The sequence below is a fragment of the Somniosus microcephalus genome, chromosome 7, assembly GCF_052327205.1.
Source record: "Somniosus microcephalus isolate GS21.2 chromosome 7, FLI_Smic_1.0, whole genome shotgun sequence".
NCBI classification, from domain to species: Eukaryota; Metazoa; Chordata; class Chondrichthyes; order Squaliformes; family Somniosidae; genus Somniosus; species Somniosus microcephalus.
This window is the reverse complement of record NC_140993.1, coordinates 129,222,824-129,242,225: the sequence shown is the minus strand read 5'-3', so window position 1 is coordinate 129,242,225 and position 19,402 is coordinate 129,222,824. Positions and strand designations below refer to the sequence as shown.

General features: G+C 46.5%; 1 protein-coding gene across 4 annotated transcripts in view; it reads right to left on the bottom strand.

The window, feature by feature from the left end:
- Positions 1–19,402, bottom strand: part of rgs20 (regulator of G protein signaling 20) — a 507,528-nt gene that overhangs the window by 229,954 nt on the left and 258,172 nt on the right. The gene's annotated exons all lie outside the window — the stretch shown is intronic.

Sequence of the window (19,402 nt, the reverse complement as noted above, 5' to 3'; positions counted from 1 at the left end):
AGAGAGTTGGGATAAATGCTTCATTCTCAGACTGGCAATCAGTAACTAGTGGTGTTCCGCAGGGGTCAGTGCTGGGTTCCCAACTCTTTACAATCTATATTAACGATTTGGAGGAGGGGACTGAGTGTAACATATTGGCCCAGAAATTCCAGAACTGGGCTTGCAGCGCGTGCAAGCCCCGTATTTACACTTACCCCGCGCTACTGCCGATCAGCTCCAGGGACGCCTGGAATTGGTGTTTCCAGAAGAAGAATCCCGGGCAGCGTATGACGTCACGCCGCCCAGGAGTGCAGCCAGCGCGAAACCAGGAGCGTGCAGTGCAAGTGAGACACGCCCCTTGAGGTCTCAGTTTCACTGGACACGCCCCCAATGTTTCTGTCAAGCTGCTAACCATTTTTACATGCAAAGCAGCAGTTTAAATAGGTTTTTGGAAGTTTTTTGAAGATTTTGGTAACTTTTATAAACTTTTTAAAATGTTTACATTATTTTGAGTAATCTGAAGTAGTTTTAAACAGAATTAAAGCAATTTAAAGACTTTTAAAAGCCCTAAAAGAATTTTTTTAATTCCATTTATTTATTTAGCAATGTCGTCGTCATACGTGTCTTCACACTGTTCCCTTTGGGGAACTGTATGAAGTGGTGGAAGGATTTATGGCCATGATTAACGCTCATTCCGTGACCGTAACCATCTTTGAACCAGGCATTAGGGCGGTTAGTCCTATGGCGGGAGGGTTTTACGGGCTCCCACAAGCTATACAAGGAGGGGGGGCCACCCACACCCACGGACGCAAATATCCCACTGGATGTCAACCCAGAATTTAGAGCCGGAGCTCCGACTCCACTTGCCGGGACTGTCTGGAGCGGGGTTCGAAACCCTACCCTGATCTGGCCCAGCGGCGGGGATCCTACCGCAATGACAAAGGCCCAATCCGATTAGCAACGTGAAATGGCAGCATAGGGCTCCAGTCACGGGGAGGGAAAAGGCACAGGAAACGTATGGGTGTCACCTTTTGTGCAGAGTGGGCCTTTTGCGTAGCAGTAAGCATCCCCGCCGCTGGGCCAGAAGGAGTAGGGTTTTGAACCCCACTCCAGACAGTCCCGGCAAGTGGAGTCGGAGTTCCAACTTTAAATTCTGGGTGGACATCCAGCGGGATACTTGCGTGCGTGGGTGTTGGTGGCCCCCCCGCCCTCAGATGGGTTGTGGGAGCCCGTAAAACCCTCCCGCCATAGGACTAACCACCCTAATGGCTGGTTCAAAGATGGTTACGGTCACGGAATGAGCGTTAATCACGGCCATAAATCCTTCCACCACTTCATACAGTTCCCCAAAGGGAACAGTGTGAGGATACGTACGATGATGACCTCTTGCGCAATGCACCTCCTTGGACCCTCAGTCGCAGATGCGCGGGGGCAAGTCGTGCAATTGTTAAATTTTTCATTTTATTGACATGTAAAATGTTGGCCCAGTAATTCCCTTCCAAATGCGCGAGTACGGTCGGGGTACTTACGCATCTGGCTGGATGAAATGCCGGTTTTCAGCATGCACAGTGCATGTGGGGAAAACCGGCATTTCCTGTCCTCTGAACGAAGGGGTTCAGAGGCAGAACGCGTGCGACTGCACAGGCAGCGCGTACGCAGTATAATTCGCCGCTTTCATTAATGCTTTCAGTGAGGTCAAGTCATTACAACTTACACATGAAAAAAGCATGGGTACAGTTGCTCCAGAGGCTGCGGAGGAAGATATTTATTATCGTGGAGCTTCTGAAAGTATGTATGTCTGTATATATTCCTTTGCGTGTTATGTATATATTCCTTTACTTATGTGTATGAATGTATTATTTAATTATGACTTTCAGAGAAAGTAACTTATTGGAAAATCATAATTAAAAACATACATTCATACACATTAGTAAAGGAATATAAAACATACATACATATACGTAAAGGAATATATGTGGACATACATACATAACTCATTCTCACATTCCATTCACACAGCCACAATTGCTCCTTCTACCTACCGTTCTGTAAACCCTTTTAAAAAAAAAAAAATTTAACTTTAAAACTTACTTAAAATTTCTTAAAATAACTTCCCTCCCTTTCCCAAACAAAAATATTGCATTTCAGAAGCTCCACGATAAAATGTTTCTTCCTCCGCAGCCAATGAACCACTTTACACTTGCTTTTTTCAAGTGTAAATTCTGAGGACTTACCCTCACGGATTTCATGAATGAAATCTACGAGGTTCACTGCGCAAGCGCTGCCTGCGCAGTCGCACGCGCTCGAGGTCTGGAAATGCCGGCGTTCCCCGCATGCGCTGTTCATGCTGAACGCCGGCATTTCCAACGGCCAGATGCGTGAGTACCCCGAGCGCACTCATGCCTTTGGCCGTGAATTTCTGGCCCATCAAAGTTTGCAGATGATACTAAGATGGGAGGGAAAGTAGTGAGTGAGGAGGACATAAAAAACCTGCAAGGGGACATAGACAGGCTAAGTAAGTGGGCAGAGATTTGGCAGATGGAATACAATACTGGAAAGTGTGAGGTTATGCACTTTGGCAGGAAAAATCGTAGAGCAAGTTATTATCTTAATGGCAAGAAACTGGAAAGTACTGAAGTACAAAGGGATCTGGGGGTCCTGGTGCACGAAACTCAAAAGGTTAGTATGCAGGTGCAGCAAGTGATTAAGAAGGCCAATGGAATGTTGGCTTTCATTGCTAGGGGGATAGAATATAAAAATAGGGAGGTATTGCTTCAGTTGTACAAGGTATTGGTGAGACCGCACCTGGAATACTGCATACAGTTTTGGTGTCCATACTTAAGAAAAGACATACTTGCTCTCGAGTCAGTACAAAGAAGGTTCACTCGGTTAATCCCGGGGATGAGGGGATGGACATATGAGGAGAGGTTGAGTAGATTGGGACTCTACTCATTGGAGTTCAGAAGAATGAGAGGCGATCTTATTGAAACATATAAGATTGTGAAGGGGTTGGATCGGGTGGATGCGGGGAGGATGTTCCCGATGATGGGTGAAACTAGAACTAGGGGGCATAGTCTTAGAATAAGGGGCTGCTCTTTCAAAACTGAGATGAGGAGGAACTACTTCACTCAGAGGGTGGTAGGTCCATGGAATATGCTGCCCCAAAAAGCTGTAGAAGCTACATCATTACATAAATTTAAAACAGAAATAGACAGTTTCCTAGAAGTAAAGGGAATTAAGGGTTACGGGGAGCGGGCAGGAATTTGGACATGAGTCTAGGTTCGGATCGGTCATGGCCCTGTGGGTAGCGGAGCGGGCCCAGGGGCCGTGTAGCCTGATCCTGCTCCTATTTCGTGTGTCTAATTCTGTTAGATTCAGGAGATGGTTCTGTGATAGTAGATTGGCCGTTAGGATCAGATCAGCCATGATCTTATTGAATGGCGGAGCAGGCTCGAGGGGCCGATTGGCCTACTCCTGCTCCTATTTCTTATGTTCTTATGTTCTTATGAAGCACTGTAAGTTAGAAGGATTAGTATAGACATATCGATAATAAAATAATCTACCAAACAGAATGGTTCCCGCTGCTGCTGAAACTATGGAATTGCCATCTGTGGATTGGAATTGGTCAAAGCGGAATAATGCAGATTGCAAAGTTAGATTGGTATGCTGTATTGTTCATAGATTACTTGCAGAGTTAGGGAGGCATTCCACAGGGTCTATCTTGCTGGATATTTTACCAGTGATTAGTCACCTCCTTTGAGGTTAAATAAATTGGGTAGAGTCTATAACAGTGCAAACTATACATGGTCTGTAGGAAGGACTAGGATTAATGGACTAAATGATCTTTTCTTTTTCTGTACTTTTATATGTTCTTGCCATGATTTTTTTGTTCTCCGGTAATTAACATTTTAGGGACACAGCATTAACGCACGTTAGATAATGGGCTGTGGATACACCACTCACTTTCTCAATCAGTTTATGTGGCAAACAATGGGCTGGATGTTGCCGGTGCTCAGAGGGCAGGTTTGGAGGCAGGTCCGTTGTCAAAATAGCAATGATTGACAGTGAGTAGGAAACCCACTGTCAACCTGCCTCCACACAAGTCTTCCCAGGAGTCAGGTCTGTCTGTGCAGAACAGACCCGACACCAAGCAGCGGGGGAGACAATTTAGATAATTAAATAGCTTAACAGCCAATTTAATGCTATTTTGAGCCTACCGTGTAATTTTACGTGCTCCCCCACGGGCTACCCACTGCTCGGGGAACACGCCAGCTCACCCTGGTGTGAGTTGAGTCTGCTTTGATTTATCTGATTACCTGACAGCTGCAGAAGTGGTATAAAGGACACCATGTTGCAGCTGTTCAGTTTCAGAGCTCAGAAACTGTTGGTTACTGCATTTGTAAGACATATAGTGATTTCTTTAGCTTGCAAGTGTTTAGAGCCAACTGCATATCCAGTGGCACCTCATTGGAGCAACCTCTCTCACCATTGACAGATCGCTTCTGTCATCTCAACTGCAGCTGCCATCTATTCCAGCAACATAGGTGCCCTGGAAAAAAATCACACCTTGGTCCTCTGAATCCCTCCACAAACAGCCCCAACAGCAACATCACCAGGCACACCAGCATCACTAGGCACACCAGCATCACCAACATCACCAACCTTCCCCGTCATCACCTGATGCTGCACAGGACACAGGGCATCAGCACCTGACAACATTGCTGCCTGGGAGGCCAGCAATGGCATCACCATGGCCAGATTTACTTCACTTGTACACCCTGGCTGCCACATTATGCGGCAGGTTGACACCATTCCACACCAGCACCGTAAAGTATTCCTATAGTGTCCAAACAATTCCTTTCACACTCATCACTAGAGTTCACACTCATCATAGAGAGAGGATTCGAGTACAGGAGCAAGGATGTCTTGCTGTAGTTGTACAGGGCCTTGGTGAGACCACACCATGAGTATTGTGTGCAGTTTTGGTCGTCTTATCTGAGGAAGGATGTTCTTGCCATGGAGGGAGTGCCGCGAAGATTCACCAGACTGATACCTGGGATGGCAGGAATGACGCACGAAGAGAGATTGAATCAATTAGGCTTATATTCGCTAGAGTTTAATAGAATGAGATGGGACCTCATTGAAACTTATAAAATTCTAACAGGACTAGACAGACTAGATGCAGGAAGGATGTTCCCGATGGCAGGGGAGTCCAGAACCAGGGGTCACAGTCTAAGGATAAGGGGTAAGCCATTTAGGACTGAGATGAGGAGGAATTTCTTCACCCAGAGAGTGGTGAACCTGTGGAATTCTCTACCACAGAAGGCAGTTGAGGCCAACTTATTAAATATATTCAAGAAGGAGTTAGATATATTTCTTAAGGCTAAATGGATCAAGGGATATGGGGAGAAAGCAGGGACAGGGTACTGAATTTGGGTGATCAGCCATGATCTCATTAAATGGCAGAACAGGCTCGAGGGGCCAAATGGCCTACTCCTGCTCCTATCTTCTATGTTTCTATGTGCTGGGGGATGGGGGGGGGGCGGAGATATGTCTCAACATTCATTGGAACTCAGTAAGACACTTCTCAAGTTGTGCACAGATCTGTCCAATAAGGTGAAGAGTTGAAAATATAGATTTCACTGTGTGACAACACGTTACCAGAAACGTCACATGAACATTGGCTAAACCTCTCAAATGCCTACCCTTATGTGTTGTTAGTTCGTATCTTTGCTGTAGGATGAGGGCGAGTGTGAGGGGTAGCTAGTGAGATGGGGAAGTAATAATGTAGATAGAAAGGGATGGGTGGAGGTGCAAGGTAAGTTGGTGTGAGGAAGAATGTGCAGACATAGGGCATAGAAGGCAGAGTGATGGGGATGCAATGAGTGGCACAGCAGGGTGAGTTTGAGTGTGGCATTGCACTAATGTTTTGTGATCTACTGAGATCATTGAAAGGTTGGCACCACTGCAGCCAGGCACTCCGGAAGACATCCCTGCTTGTGTCCTCCTGTGCAATATGCAACCAGACTGCGTTGATCTCCTGGGGAGGTCTCTCCCGTCCATGGGAAGGGAAGAGAATCTCCCTGCATGCTGTCACTCCCGCCATAAGCATATGGAGGGAACCATGTGTGAGCCTGGGTGCAGATGTGCACCTTTATGCAGTGCTTGTCTAGAAGTAGGGGGCATAGTCTCAAGATAAGGGGTCGGACATTTAAGACTGAGATGAGGAGGAATTTCTTCACTCAGAGGGTTGTGAATCTTTGGAATTCTCTACCCCAAAGGACTGTGGATGCTCAGTCATTGAGTATATTCAAGGCTGAGATAGATAGATTTTTGGACTCTAGGGGAATCAAGGGACATGGGGGTTGGGCGGGAAAGTGGAGTTGATGTCGAAGATCAGCCATGATCTTATTGAATGGCGGAGCAGGCTTGAGGGGCCAAATGGCCTATTCCTGCTCCTGATTCTTATGTTCTTAAGCAACTTCAGGTGAGCGCAGATGCGCAGTTAAAATCGAAAATCTGGAAGTTGCTGTCCAAGATGTGCCTTTCCTCCGTTAGCTGTGCAAAAATGGCATCTCCTCATCTGGCTCCCCATTCAAATGTATTGAACGGTGTGAATTTCCTGTACTTTCGTCGTAGATACGGATTAAACTCGCCACAAATTTAGGGCTTGTCCATTTCAGTCTAACACCCTTTTTAACGGAGTGATAAGTCTTAATTACTGCCAAATAAGCTCTCTGGCACTGAAAATTTACTTTTGCAAATGTGGTGTTTAATTCCTTCAGATTTTAATTGTTGGAAATTTAAAAAAATTGACATTTTTTTAAACTTTAACTTTCTGTCTCTTTTTCTTTCCCTCTTAATCCGATCTTTCTTTCTCTCTCTTTATTTCATAGAAACATAGAAACATAGAAGATACGAGCAGGAATAGGCGATTCGGCCCTTCGAACCTGCTCCGCCATTCAATGAGATCATGGCTGATCATCCAAATTCAGTACCCTGTCCCTGCCTTCTCCCCATATCCCTTGATCCCTTTAGCCTTAAGAAATATATCCAACTCTTTCTTGAATATATTTAATGAACTGGCCTGCACCGCCCTCTGTGGCAGAGAATTCCACAGGTTCACCACTCTCTGGGTGAAGAAATTCCTCCTCATTTCAGTCCTAAATGGCTTATCCCTTATCCTTAGACTATGACCCCTGGTTCTGGACTCCCCGGCCATCAGAAACATCCTTCCTGCATCTAGTCTGTTCAGGCCTGACAGAATTTTATAGGTTTCGATGAGATCCCCTCTCAATCTTCTAAACTCCAGTGAGTATAAGCCCAATCGACCCAATCTCTCCTCATACGTCATTCCTGCCATCCCAGGTATCAGCCTGGTGAATCTTTGCTGCACTCCTTCCATAGCAAGAACGTCCTTCCTCAGGTAAGGCGACCAAAACTGCACACAATACTCAAGGTGTGGTCTCACCAAGGCCCTGTACAACTGCAGCAAGACATCCTTGTTCCTGTACTCGAGCCCTCTTGCTACGAAGGCCAACATACCATTTGCCTTCTTAACCTCCTGCTGCACCTGCATGCTTACCTTCAGCGACTGGTGCACAAGAACACCCAGGTCTCTTTGCACTTCCCCTTCTCCCAATCTATTGCCATTCAAATAATAATCTGCCTTCCTGTTTTTGGCACCAAAGCGGATAAACTCACATTTATCCACATTATAGTGCATTTGCCATGTTTCTGCCCAATCACCCAACCTGTCCAAATCGTACTGGAGTTTCACGACATCCTCCTCACAGCTTACCCTCCCACCCAGCTTTGTGTCGTCTGCAAATTTGGAGATATTACATCAAATTCCCTCATCCAGATTATTAATATATATTGTGAACAGCTGGGGTCCTCGGACTGATCCTTGCGGTACCCCACTAGTCACTGCCTGCCACTTGGAAAACGACCCGTTTATTCCAACTCTTTGCTTTCTGTCCGCCAACCAGTTCTCTATCCAAGTCAATACCTTGCCCCCAATCCCATGTGCCTTAATTTTGCACGCTAATCTCTTATGTGGGACCTTATCGAAAGCCTTCTGAAAGTCCAAATACACCACATCTACTGGTTCTCCTTTATCTATTTTACCAGTTACATCCTCAAAAAATTCCAGTAGATTAGTCAAGCATGATTTACCTTTTGTAAATCCATGTTGACTTTGTCCGATCCTGTCACTGCTTTCCAAGTGCTCTGCTATTACATCTTTTATAATCGACTCTAGCATTTTCCCCACTACCGATGTCAGGCTTACCGGTCTATAATTCCCCGCTTTTTCTCTACCACCTTTTTTGAATAGTGGGGTAACATTAGCTACCCTCCAATCCATGGGTACCGTTCCAGAGTCTATCAAGTTCTGGAAGATGACCAGCAATGCATCTAATATTTCTAGGGCCACTTCCTTAAGTACCCTGGGATGTAGATTATCAGGCCCTGGGGATTTATCGGCCTTCAGTCCCATCAATTTTCCTCACACCATTTTCCTACAAATACTGATTTCTTTCAGTTCCACCCTTTCATCAGACCCTATGTTCCCCGGCATCTCTGGGAGATTATTTGTGTCCTCCTTTGTGAAGACAGAACCAAAGTATGTATTTAGTTGGTCTGCCATTTCTTTGCTTCCCATTATAAATTCCCCTGATTCTGACTGCAAGGGACCTACGCTTGACTTCACCAATCTTTTTCTCTTCACATATCTATAAAAGCTTTTACAGTCAGTTTTTATGTTCCCCGTAGCTTACTCTCGAATTCTATTTTCCCTTTCTTAATTAATCCCTTTGTCCTCCTTTGTTGAATCCTAAACTGCTCCCAATCCTCAGGATTATTGCTTTTTCTGGCCAATTTATATGTCCTCTCCTTGGATCTTATGCTATCCCTAATTTCCCTTGTTAGCCATGGTTGAGTCACCTTTTTTGTTTTACTTTTATGCCAAACTGGGATGAACAAATTCTATAGCTCATCCATTCGGTCTTTGAATGTTTGCCATTGCCTATCCACCGTCAACCCTTTGAGTGCCATTCCCCAATCAATCCTACCCAACTCGCTCCTCAGACCATCGTAGTTTCCTTTATTTAAATTGAGGACCCTAGTCTCCGAGTCAACTACTTCATTTTCCATCTTAATGAAGAATTCGATCATATTATGATCGCTCCGACCCAAGGGGCCTCGTACAACAAGATTGTTAATTAATCCTTTCTCGTTACATAATACCCAGTCTAAGATGGCCTGATCTCTGGTTGGTTCCTCGACATATTGGTCCAGGAAACCATCCCGTAAACACTCCAGGAATTCCTCCTCCACAGTATTGTTACTAATTTGGTTGGCCCAATCTATATGTAGATTAAAGTCACCCATGATGACTGCTGTGCCCTTATTGCACGCTTCTATAATTTCCCTTTTAATGCCATCCCCAACCTCCGCCTTACTGTTTGGAGGTCTATATACCACTCCCACTAATGTTTTTTTCCCCTTAGTAATTCTCAATTCTACCCATACAGATTCCACATCATCAGAGCCAATATCCTTCATTACAATTGTATTAATCCCTTCTTTAACCAGTAATGCTACCCCACCTCCCTTTCCTTTTTGCCTATCTTTCCTGAATATCGAATACCCCTGGATGTTGAGTTCCCAGTCTTGGCCATCCTTGAGCCACGTTTCCGTAATCCCAACCAAATCATATTCGTTTACCTCTATTTGCGCAGCCAATTCATCCACCTTATTACAAATGCTCCTCGCATTAAGACACAAAGCCTTCAGGCTTGTTTTTTTAACGCTCTTAGACCTATTAGAATTATTATTTACTGTGGCCACGTTTGATTTAAACCATTGATTTCTCTGACTGCCACTTTTGTTTTTCTCCTTCCTATCTTTTGCTTTTATCCCTGTTTCCCTTTCCTCTGTCTCCCTGCTCAGGTTCCCAACCCCCTGCCATTTTAGTTTAAACCCCCCCGAACAGTGCTAGCAAACCTCCTCGCAAGGATATTTGTCCCGTTCTGGTTCAGGTGCAACCTGTCCAACTTGTACAAGTCCCACCTTCCCCAGAAGCAGGCCCAGTGATCCAGGAAACTAAAGTCCTCCCTCATGCACCAACTCTTTAGCCACGCATTCATCTGCTCTATCCTCCTATTCCTATACTCACTAGCATGTGGCACCGGGAGTAGTCCAGAGATTACAACCTTTGAGGTCCTGCTCTTTAATCTGCTACCTAGCTCCCTAAATTCTTGCTGCAGGACCTCATCCCTCTTCCTACCCATGTCATTGGTCCCAATGTGAACCACGACCTCTGACTGTTCACCCTCCCCCTTCAGAATGCCCTGCAGCTGTTCAGTGACATCCTTGACCCTGGCACCAGGGAGGCAACAAACCATCCTGGAGTCACGTCTATGGCCACAGAAACGCCTATCTGTTCCCCTTACAATAGAATCCCCTACCACTATTGCTCTCCCACTCTTTTTCCTCCCTTCCTGAGCAGCAGAAGCACCCCTGATGCCAGGAAGTTGGCTGCTGCTGCCTTCCTCTGGTAAGTCATCCCCCTCAACAGTATCCAAATCGGTATACCTGTTTGAGAGGGGGATGGCCACAGGGGTCCCCTGCACTACCTGCCTGCCTCTACTGCTCTGCTTGTTGGTCACCCATTTCCCTTCTGCCTGTTCAGCCCTTACCTGCGGTGTGACCAACTCAGTAAACATGTTTTCCACAACCCTCTCAGCATCGTGAATGTTCCAATGCCCATCCATCCGCAGCTCCAGCGCCGCAATGCGGTCTGCTAGTAGCTGCAGCTGGATGCATTTCTGGCACATATGGTCGTCAGGGACACAGGCAGCATCGCTGAATTCCCACATAGAGCAAGAGGAGCATAACACAGGGCTGGGCTGTCCTGACATGACTTACCCTTTAATTAATTTAAATTAATTCACTACCACCAATTAAAGATGGTTTAAAGATCGCTTTCACTTGATTTGACATTGAATTCATTTTTCTAACTTACACTTCCTGGTTCAGACTCTGCGCTGATCATTAACAAGATTTCAATTTTATTGGTTAAGGAGACACTCCGGTGCTTGCCTTGTTAACACAGGTCCCAGATGCCCTGTAGAGGGTGCTGCACCATTTGGATCTCTAACTTACAGCAACTTCCAGTGCAAAAATTCAGAGAAATTAAATGGGCATGGGCAAGCCTAACAAACGGTGGGTGCCGTTCATTCACCGGCTACAGTAAATTCTGGCCCATCGTTTTTATTTCCATGTATAAACCTTGCGATCTTTCGCCAGAACACTGGACTGCCCAACAAAGCGTCAGCATTGATTAACATGCAGAGCTGAAGTTAAAATGCTTGAACAGGCATTTAAATCCCTGCATCTGCACAGGGAAAAAATAGCGAAGTGTTTCTCTTCAATGTTGCTGTAGAATAGAAACTGGAAGAATGAGAATGACAAATGCTTCAAAGGCCAAGTACTGGGTGCCCTGATTAATTATGTGGGAAAGGAGGGCTATCCAGAATGAGACAGATGGATACTCACCTCAAAAAGGCTCATTCAATAATCTTGGGAGATGATTGCTGAGAAAATGAATGATGTCTGCAGAATCTAGAGCATACAGGCCAAGAAGATGACTAACATGACAAAAGTTGCTAAGATATGGCTGAAGTACAGCTTTCAATACCAAGTACCTGTATATCATAAAGTGTACCCACATAATCTGAAAATCATTTTTTGCTGCACTTTCCTAAGCATTAATAGAAGCTTATCATGTGCAGTTCTTCCATGAGATAAACGGATTGCCTTCTGTACTAACCATAATGCAGCATAGGATAAATACAAGCAGCAACTTACGACTCATTGGTCATACAAAGATCTTGGTAAAACAGCTTAGCATGTTTATTTTCGGATGAGACATTCCGTAGTTCAGATGAGACGTTAAACCAAGTCTGCCCTCTCATGGCGCTATTCCGAAGAAGAGCAGGGGAGTTATCCCCGGTGTTCTGGCCAATATTTATCTCTCAATCAACATTACTAAAACAGATTATCTGGTCATTATCACATTGCTGTTTGTGGGAGTTTGCTGTGTGCAAATTGGCTGCCGTGTTTCCTACATTACACAGTGACTACACTTCAATAAGTACAGCTCCTCCACCTCCCCTTTTTCCCTCTCTATCTTTTCTAAATTTACTGTCAGACAGGATAGGCTGCATGTATGTAATTGTCTGTGATCCCTAAACTTGCAATATCTAAAGACTACTTATCTGCCTGGAGGAAAAATTGAACATAATAATGAGAACAGCAAAACAGGAGGAAGACTTAGGCATTACAAGCCCTTGACACTGCTTGAGGAGGTCAACTTGGACATCGTTGGTTGGGATACCATCAAGAGGGTAGGAAAGGAAAAATGATGGAGGTCTTCCACTAGCTATACGGACTTTCAAAAAGCATTAGATAAAGTGCCACATAATAGACTTGTTAGCAAAATTGAACCCCTTGGGATTAAAGAGGTAGTGGCAGCGAGGATACGGAATTGGCTGAGACAGAAAGCAGAGTAGTGGTGTATGGTTGTTTTTCAGACTGGATTGAAGTATACAGTGCTGTCCTCCAAGGGTCAGTATTGGGACCACTGTTCTTTTGATACATATTAATGACCTGGTCTTAGGTATAAGGGGCACAATTTCAAAGTTTGCAGATTACACAAAACTTGGAAATGTAGCAAACAGTGAGGTGGACAGTAGCAGACTTCAGGAGGAAATAGATAGACTGGTGAAATGGGCAGACACATGGTAGATGAGATTTAATGCAGAAAAGTGTGAAGTGGTGCATTTTGGAAGGAAGAATGAGGTGAGGAAATACAAACTAAATGGTACAATTTTAAATGAGGTGCAGGAACAGGGAGACCTAGAGGTTCACATACACAAATCTGTGAAGGTAGTAGGATAAGTTGATAGGCTGTTAAAAAAAAAGCATATGGGATCCTTAGATTTATTTAAAAAAAGGCAGAGTGTACGAAATTTACGGTAAACCTTGATAAATCACCGGTTCAGCCTCAGCTGGAGTATTGTGTCCAATTCTGGGCATCGTACTTTAGGAAGGATGTCAAGGCCTTGGTGAGGTGCAGAAGGGATTTATTAGAATGGTGCAAGAGATGAAAGGCTTCAGTTGCATAGAGAGAGTAGAGAAGCTGGAATTGTTCTCCTTAGAACAGCGAGGGTAAAGGGAGATTTGATAAGAGGTGTTCAATATTAAGAGGGGTTCTGATAGAGTAGATGAGGAGAAAGTGTTTCCACTGGCAGGAGGGTCAGTAACCAGAGGGCACAGATTTAAGATAATTGACAAAAGAACCAGGGGGGAGATTAGGGCCAAAAATGTGATGCAGCGAGTTGTTATAATTTGGAATGCAATGCTTGGAAGACTGGTAGAAGCAGATTCAATAGTAATTTTTAAAGGGAACTGGCTGTTTACTTGGAAAGAAGAAAATTGCAAGGCTATAGGGAAAGAGCAGGTGAGTGGGACTAATTGTTCTTTCAAAGAGTCAGCATCCATACATCCAGCAACTCTCTGCAAGTATCAGTAAATTTGCCAGAAAGTGGGCAGGATAAGCCAGCCACAGTAGCATCATATGTTGCTGAATCAGTTGCAGGGCAATCTCATGAAGGTACAGAGCTGTCTGATCCCAACTTTCTGCCACTGAAATCCTGCAGCCAGTTAACATACTTATTCTTGCCACAAAGGAAGTACTCGTAAGAAATTGTTAGCGGTACAGTAAGTTCACGAATAATATGGGAAAGCAGGTGAGAAAAGATAATAATATCACTTACTAGGTCAATAAATTTGTGGACGACAGAGGATGGGACGACCTTGGATCTGGACTGGAGGCAACGGAGGTTGAACAGTTTCCTGTTTGTTCTGTAAATTAGCTCCACTCCAGTGGGGAGCTTACTGAGGGTGAGATGGAGCATTGCAGCAAGGAAGATTGAGAAGAGCGTTGGTGCGATGACACAGCCTTGCTTGGCCCCGGTTCGTACGTGAATTGGGTCTGTGGTGGAACCGTTGGTCACGATCACGGCTTGCATGTCGTCGTGAAGCAGGCGGAGGATAGTGACAAACTTTTGAGGGCAGCCGAATTTGAGGAGGACACTCCATAATCGCTCACGGTTGACAGTGTCGAAGGCCTTTGTGAGGTCAAAGAAGGCCATGTGCAGTGGCTGGTGCTGTTCCCTGCATTTCTCTTGTAATTGACGTGCGGTGAAGATCATGTCCATTGTGCCCCTTAGTGGGCGGAATCCACATTGCGACTTTGGGAGGAGCTCTTCGGCCACTGGGAGAAGGCGATTGAGGACGATGCTTGCGTCTGCGCTCAGTCGGAGATCGAACTCCAAACCATCGTAAACAACTTCACCGAAGCATACGAGAGCATGGGCCTTACACTAAACATCCATAAGACAAAGGTCCTCTACCAACCTGCTCCCGCCACACAGTGCTGCCCCCCAATTATCAAACTCCACGACAAGGCCTTAGACAACGTGGACCACTTTCCATACCTCGGGAGCCTACTGTCAACAAGGGCAGGCGTCGACGACGAAGTCCAACACCGCCTTCAGTGTGCCAGTGCAGCCTTCGGTCGCCTGAGGAAGAGAGTGTTTGAAGACCAGGACCTCAAACCCGGCACTAAGCTCATGGTCTACAGGGCAGCAGTGATACCTGCCCTGCTGTATGCCTCAGAGACATGGACCATGTACAGCAGGCACCTCAAAGCACTGGAGAGGTACCACCAATGCTGCCTCCGCAAGATCCTGCAAATCCATTGGCAGGATAGGCGCACCAACGTCAGTGTTCTTGCTCAGGCTAACATCCCCAGCATCGAAGCTCTGACCACGCTCAATCAGCTCCGATGGGCGGGTCACATTGTCCGCATGCCTGATACGAGACTCCCAAAACAAGCGCTCTACTCGGAGTTCCGGCACGGCAAGAGAGCCCCAGGTGGGCAGAGGAAACGTTTCAAGGACACCCTCAAAGCCTCCTTGAAAAAGTGTAACATCCCCACCGACACCTGGGAATCCCTGGCCCAAGACCGCACAAAGTGGAGGAGAAGCATCTGGGAAGGCGCCGAACACCTCGAGTCTCTTCGCCGGGAGCAAGAGGAAGCCAAGCACAGGCAGCACAAGGAGCGCACGTCAGCCCAAGCACCCCACCCACCCGTCCCTTCAACCACCGTCTGCCCCACCTGTGACAGAGACTGTAGGTCCCGCATTGGACTCATCAGTCACCTGTGAGCTCATTTTTAATGTGGAAGCAAGTCATCCTCGGTTCCGAGGGACTGCCTAAGAAGAAGGAGGAGAAGAAATTTGTGGAGAATAATAGCACCACAGTAAAGAATGAGTGTCGATGTTGGTTCTAAAGGAGCAGAAGAAAATGTTACTGAAGGTATTTTAGGCCACTTTATTGTTCACATGAGGAGCGATTAATTCCTTAAAGGACAGACTAGGGGCTGGATTTTGTCAATGGAGGCGAGTTGGAGGCGGGACTGCTGCTTGTCGTGTCAATGTCCCACCTCCATCCTCGCCTGACCATTCAGAGGGATTTTCCCCTGATTGAGCTTGGCGGGCTCAGCAAGCCAATTAGGGAAGAAGTCACTGACAGATCACGTCAACGTCAGACGTGCTATCTGTCAAGACTTCTTGAAAGAAGAAATGACAGCATTTGACAGCTCTGTAAAGCTGTCAAACACTGACATTCTCTTGAGTTTGATTAGTTTTTGTGGTGAGGACTGAAAAAACATTGTAAAAAAGTAAATTTCAGATGTCTGATGGAACGGAGGGTCCATCAGCCATTACCTGAAATTGACAAGGTGGATGTCCGCTCTCCTGATCCAGCACGGCTAAAGGCTACAGAAGTAAAAAAAGGTAAGTGAACACTTTTTTAAACTTATCACTCACCTTGCCACTCCACACTTGCACCCATCACTCACCTCTACATATTACTTCCAGGTGCCTCCGACCGCCGCAGACCTCCTCCGCGTCTCCTCCAACCCGGCGGGGTTCTCCGAGGTCGGGAAGCCTTCACCTGTGAAGGTAAAATGGCACTAATCCCTTTTTCTGCCTGTTAACTACCTGTTAACAGGCAGTTAAAAAGATTAAAAGCCTTTCCCGCCTCCAGGAGACGGGACCCGAAGCTGCACATCTTCCTGCCTCCTGGCAAAAGGGCATGGAGGTGGGATGGGGGCGGGTTTGCCACCCGCCCCCAATTTCTCCGATTTTACATGCTGTCCCGCCTCCATGCCCGCCTCCTCGGAGCTTGGAAAATCGAGCCCTAAGTCTCAGTTGAACATGACTTGTATAAGCACCTGGCCATTACTGCTCCTGGCTGCATTGGTGTTCAAAGGCTACAGGCTCTTGGTCAATGTCCTCGTCCCACCCTGGCCTTGAATTTGTGTTGACCGCCTCTTCTGTGGTGAGGACTCTTTGTATAGCAAAAAATATAGCACAATGATGATTGTGGAGACCCTGGGCTATACCATAAGATGCGTTGGTCTTTTCAGACATCTGAAGCACTACTTCTAGATGCCAATGATATGCTCAATAATGATTCTGGTGGTAATATGGGCTTAATTTCTGCTTCTGTCAATAACTGCTGCAAAGTACATCAGACAGGGATGAAGCCTTGGTCTTCAAGAAGCCATTTTCCACTCTTCCTTCACTTTCAAATTAGCTTTACAAAGATGATTGGAACAAAATGAAAGCTTCATTGTGCTGCCTGGGAAGAGTGAATTGACCTGCATGATATGGTGCTGATGATCACTGAATAGCTGCAGATTAATGAAGTAGACTTCCTTTCTATTCGTGTGGGCCATTACATTATGGCTAGAAGCCCAGTTGGTAAAAATGGTGCAATTAATCATCGATTTGCTTTTGGGAAGCCAGCAGTCCAGGAGATTGTTGCTGTTGCTGGTCAGTGGAAAATGGGATGAAGACGATATTCCTTCAAAACAAAGCATTAGTTACCTGTTTAATACATATATGGACAACAAATTGGCAGATATTATGGCAGCACGGTGGCATAGTGGTTAGCACTGTTGCCTCACAGCGCCAGGGACCCGGGTTCGAATCCAGCCTCGGGTGACTGTCTGTGTGGAGTTTGCACATTCTCCCCGTGTTTGCGTGGGTTTCCTCCGGGTGCTCCGGTTTCCTCCCACAGTCCAAAGATGTGCGGGTTAGGATGATTGGCTATGATAAATTGACCCTTAGTGTTAGGGGGATTAAATACGTGGGGTTACGGGGATTGGGTGGGATATGTGTTGGTGTAGGGCTTACGGGGATCGGGTGGGATATGTGTCGGTGCAGGCTCGATGGGCCGAAATGGCCTCTATCTGCACTGTGGGGTTTCTGTGATTCTGTGATATTGCTGATGTTCCCTGTGCTAGTCTCGAAGGAAACATACAAATTCATAGCTGTAGTCACCTTGAAAGCTACTGGCAGTACCGTACTTATTTTCAAAGTAATGTGCAGGTCTATCTGTAGCAAACTTCATGCTTTCTGTTAATTTAAATAATTTAAGCGTGCAGCCCAGTGCGGAATGCGCTGCTGAGTGGCTGCATGCCTCAGCAGGGGGCCCAAGTTCGTGCGAGGCTAGGACCACTTAAAGCTAGCCTGCATTACTTAAAGGCAGCCTTCACCTCTAAAAGGCTCGGGAAGAGAGTGTGAACAAGAAGAAGCAGCAAGCCGATGGCGCAACAGGGCAGAGGGTGGGCTCCAAGATTCCCTTGCGCAGCACTGGAGGCCTTGGTGCAGGAGGTGACAAGAGGAGAGAGGTCCTGTATCTGCAGGGGGCCAGGAGGTCCTCCAGACAAACTTTGAAAAGGCAATGGGTGCACATAGCCGGCGAGGTCAATGCCAGCAGTGTAGCCCCGAGGACCTGGATGCAATGCTGCAAGAAGTTTAATGACCTCACACAAGTAGGCAAGTCAGTGAATTCATCCTCAAATGCCATATACTTAGGCTCAGACACTGCTCAATTCACCACCCCGCCCCCCTTCACTCAACTACCAATAATCTCTATCAATCATAACTTATACCTTCACCTCACCCTCACACACTTAGCACTGCTGCAAGCCTCACACCCACATCTCACAGCTTGCACACACTGCCAGCTATTCAACCACAACAGGCACATCACATAAACACATTGCACCACACTCACTGACACTCTTCCCTCTCACTTGCAGGACAAGGTGGCTCATAACCGGAGGCAGCAGGCATTACCCGCAGGGAGACAGACACACCTGCATGATATAACCCCTATGGAGGAGACGGTGTTGGAGATTATTGGAGTGGCCATCACTGAGCCTGTGGCCAGCGGCAGGACTGAAACAATCCAAGATGATGGTATTCTCATACCTAATCCTCCTTCTCACATCCCACTTCCCCCTCATCCCACAATCTTTTCTGATTTACATGATGCAGATGGTGTAAGCATGCACCTCTTGCTTTCCCCCCCCCCCTCCCTTCACCGCAACCCTACCCTTGTGCCTTTCTCCTTTCAGATAGCCAAGAACTGCAACCTGGCTCGGCAGTGAATGAGGAGCAGGAACTGCAAGAGGAAGAAGGAAGTGATGCTGAAGACGCACGGTCACTTGATTTCACACTCGCAGCCACCAGCTCAGATACTGACACTTCGCGTACTATAGAGGATAGATTAGACCTGGGATCTGCACATAGTGAGACGCCAGGGCAGGGGGAAAGGGTAGCGCAGGTGCCAGCTCCCTGGAGGGCAAAATCACACACAAGTTCAGCTGCACAGAACTCGGATGAGGGCATCGATGGGGCAGTTTACAGAAGAAGGCTGATGGGTATGCACATCGAAATTCTTGGTGCTTTGGCAAGCCTGCCAGAAAGCCTGAGTGCAATGTCAAGGAGAATGGAAGGGTCCGGCACTAGCACAGGGCTATGGGCAGAGCTTGGAGCCCATCCTTTCCAGCATGGGAGTGATGGGCAACTCCATTAGCACACTTGTGGACTCAACCATGATGCAGCGACTGATGGCCGATGTCTCAGCTTCCATTGCAGCACAAGCAGAAGCCACCCAATCTCTGGGTGCTGAAGTGGAAGCTCAGACTTCAGTCACGCAAGCTCAGCTTGCTGCCACACAAGCTCAGAATGCTGCCAATGTGGCGGTGGTTACCAGTGTTGAAATGGTGATTGCAGGGTGTCACACTAGTCCAGCAATCTGTCCTCCAACAGATTACTAGGACTGCTGAGGCACCGCCCCAGGGGAGTGGCAGTGGCTCCATGGAGCACGAACATGCTGTCCTCTCTCAGGATGACCGCATTCATGTTCCCATCACTGCCACTCTGCCAATGCCCTTGCTTTTGCCTGTCAGCCAGCCAGCCCAGACTGCTGC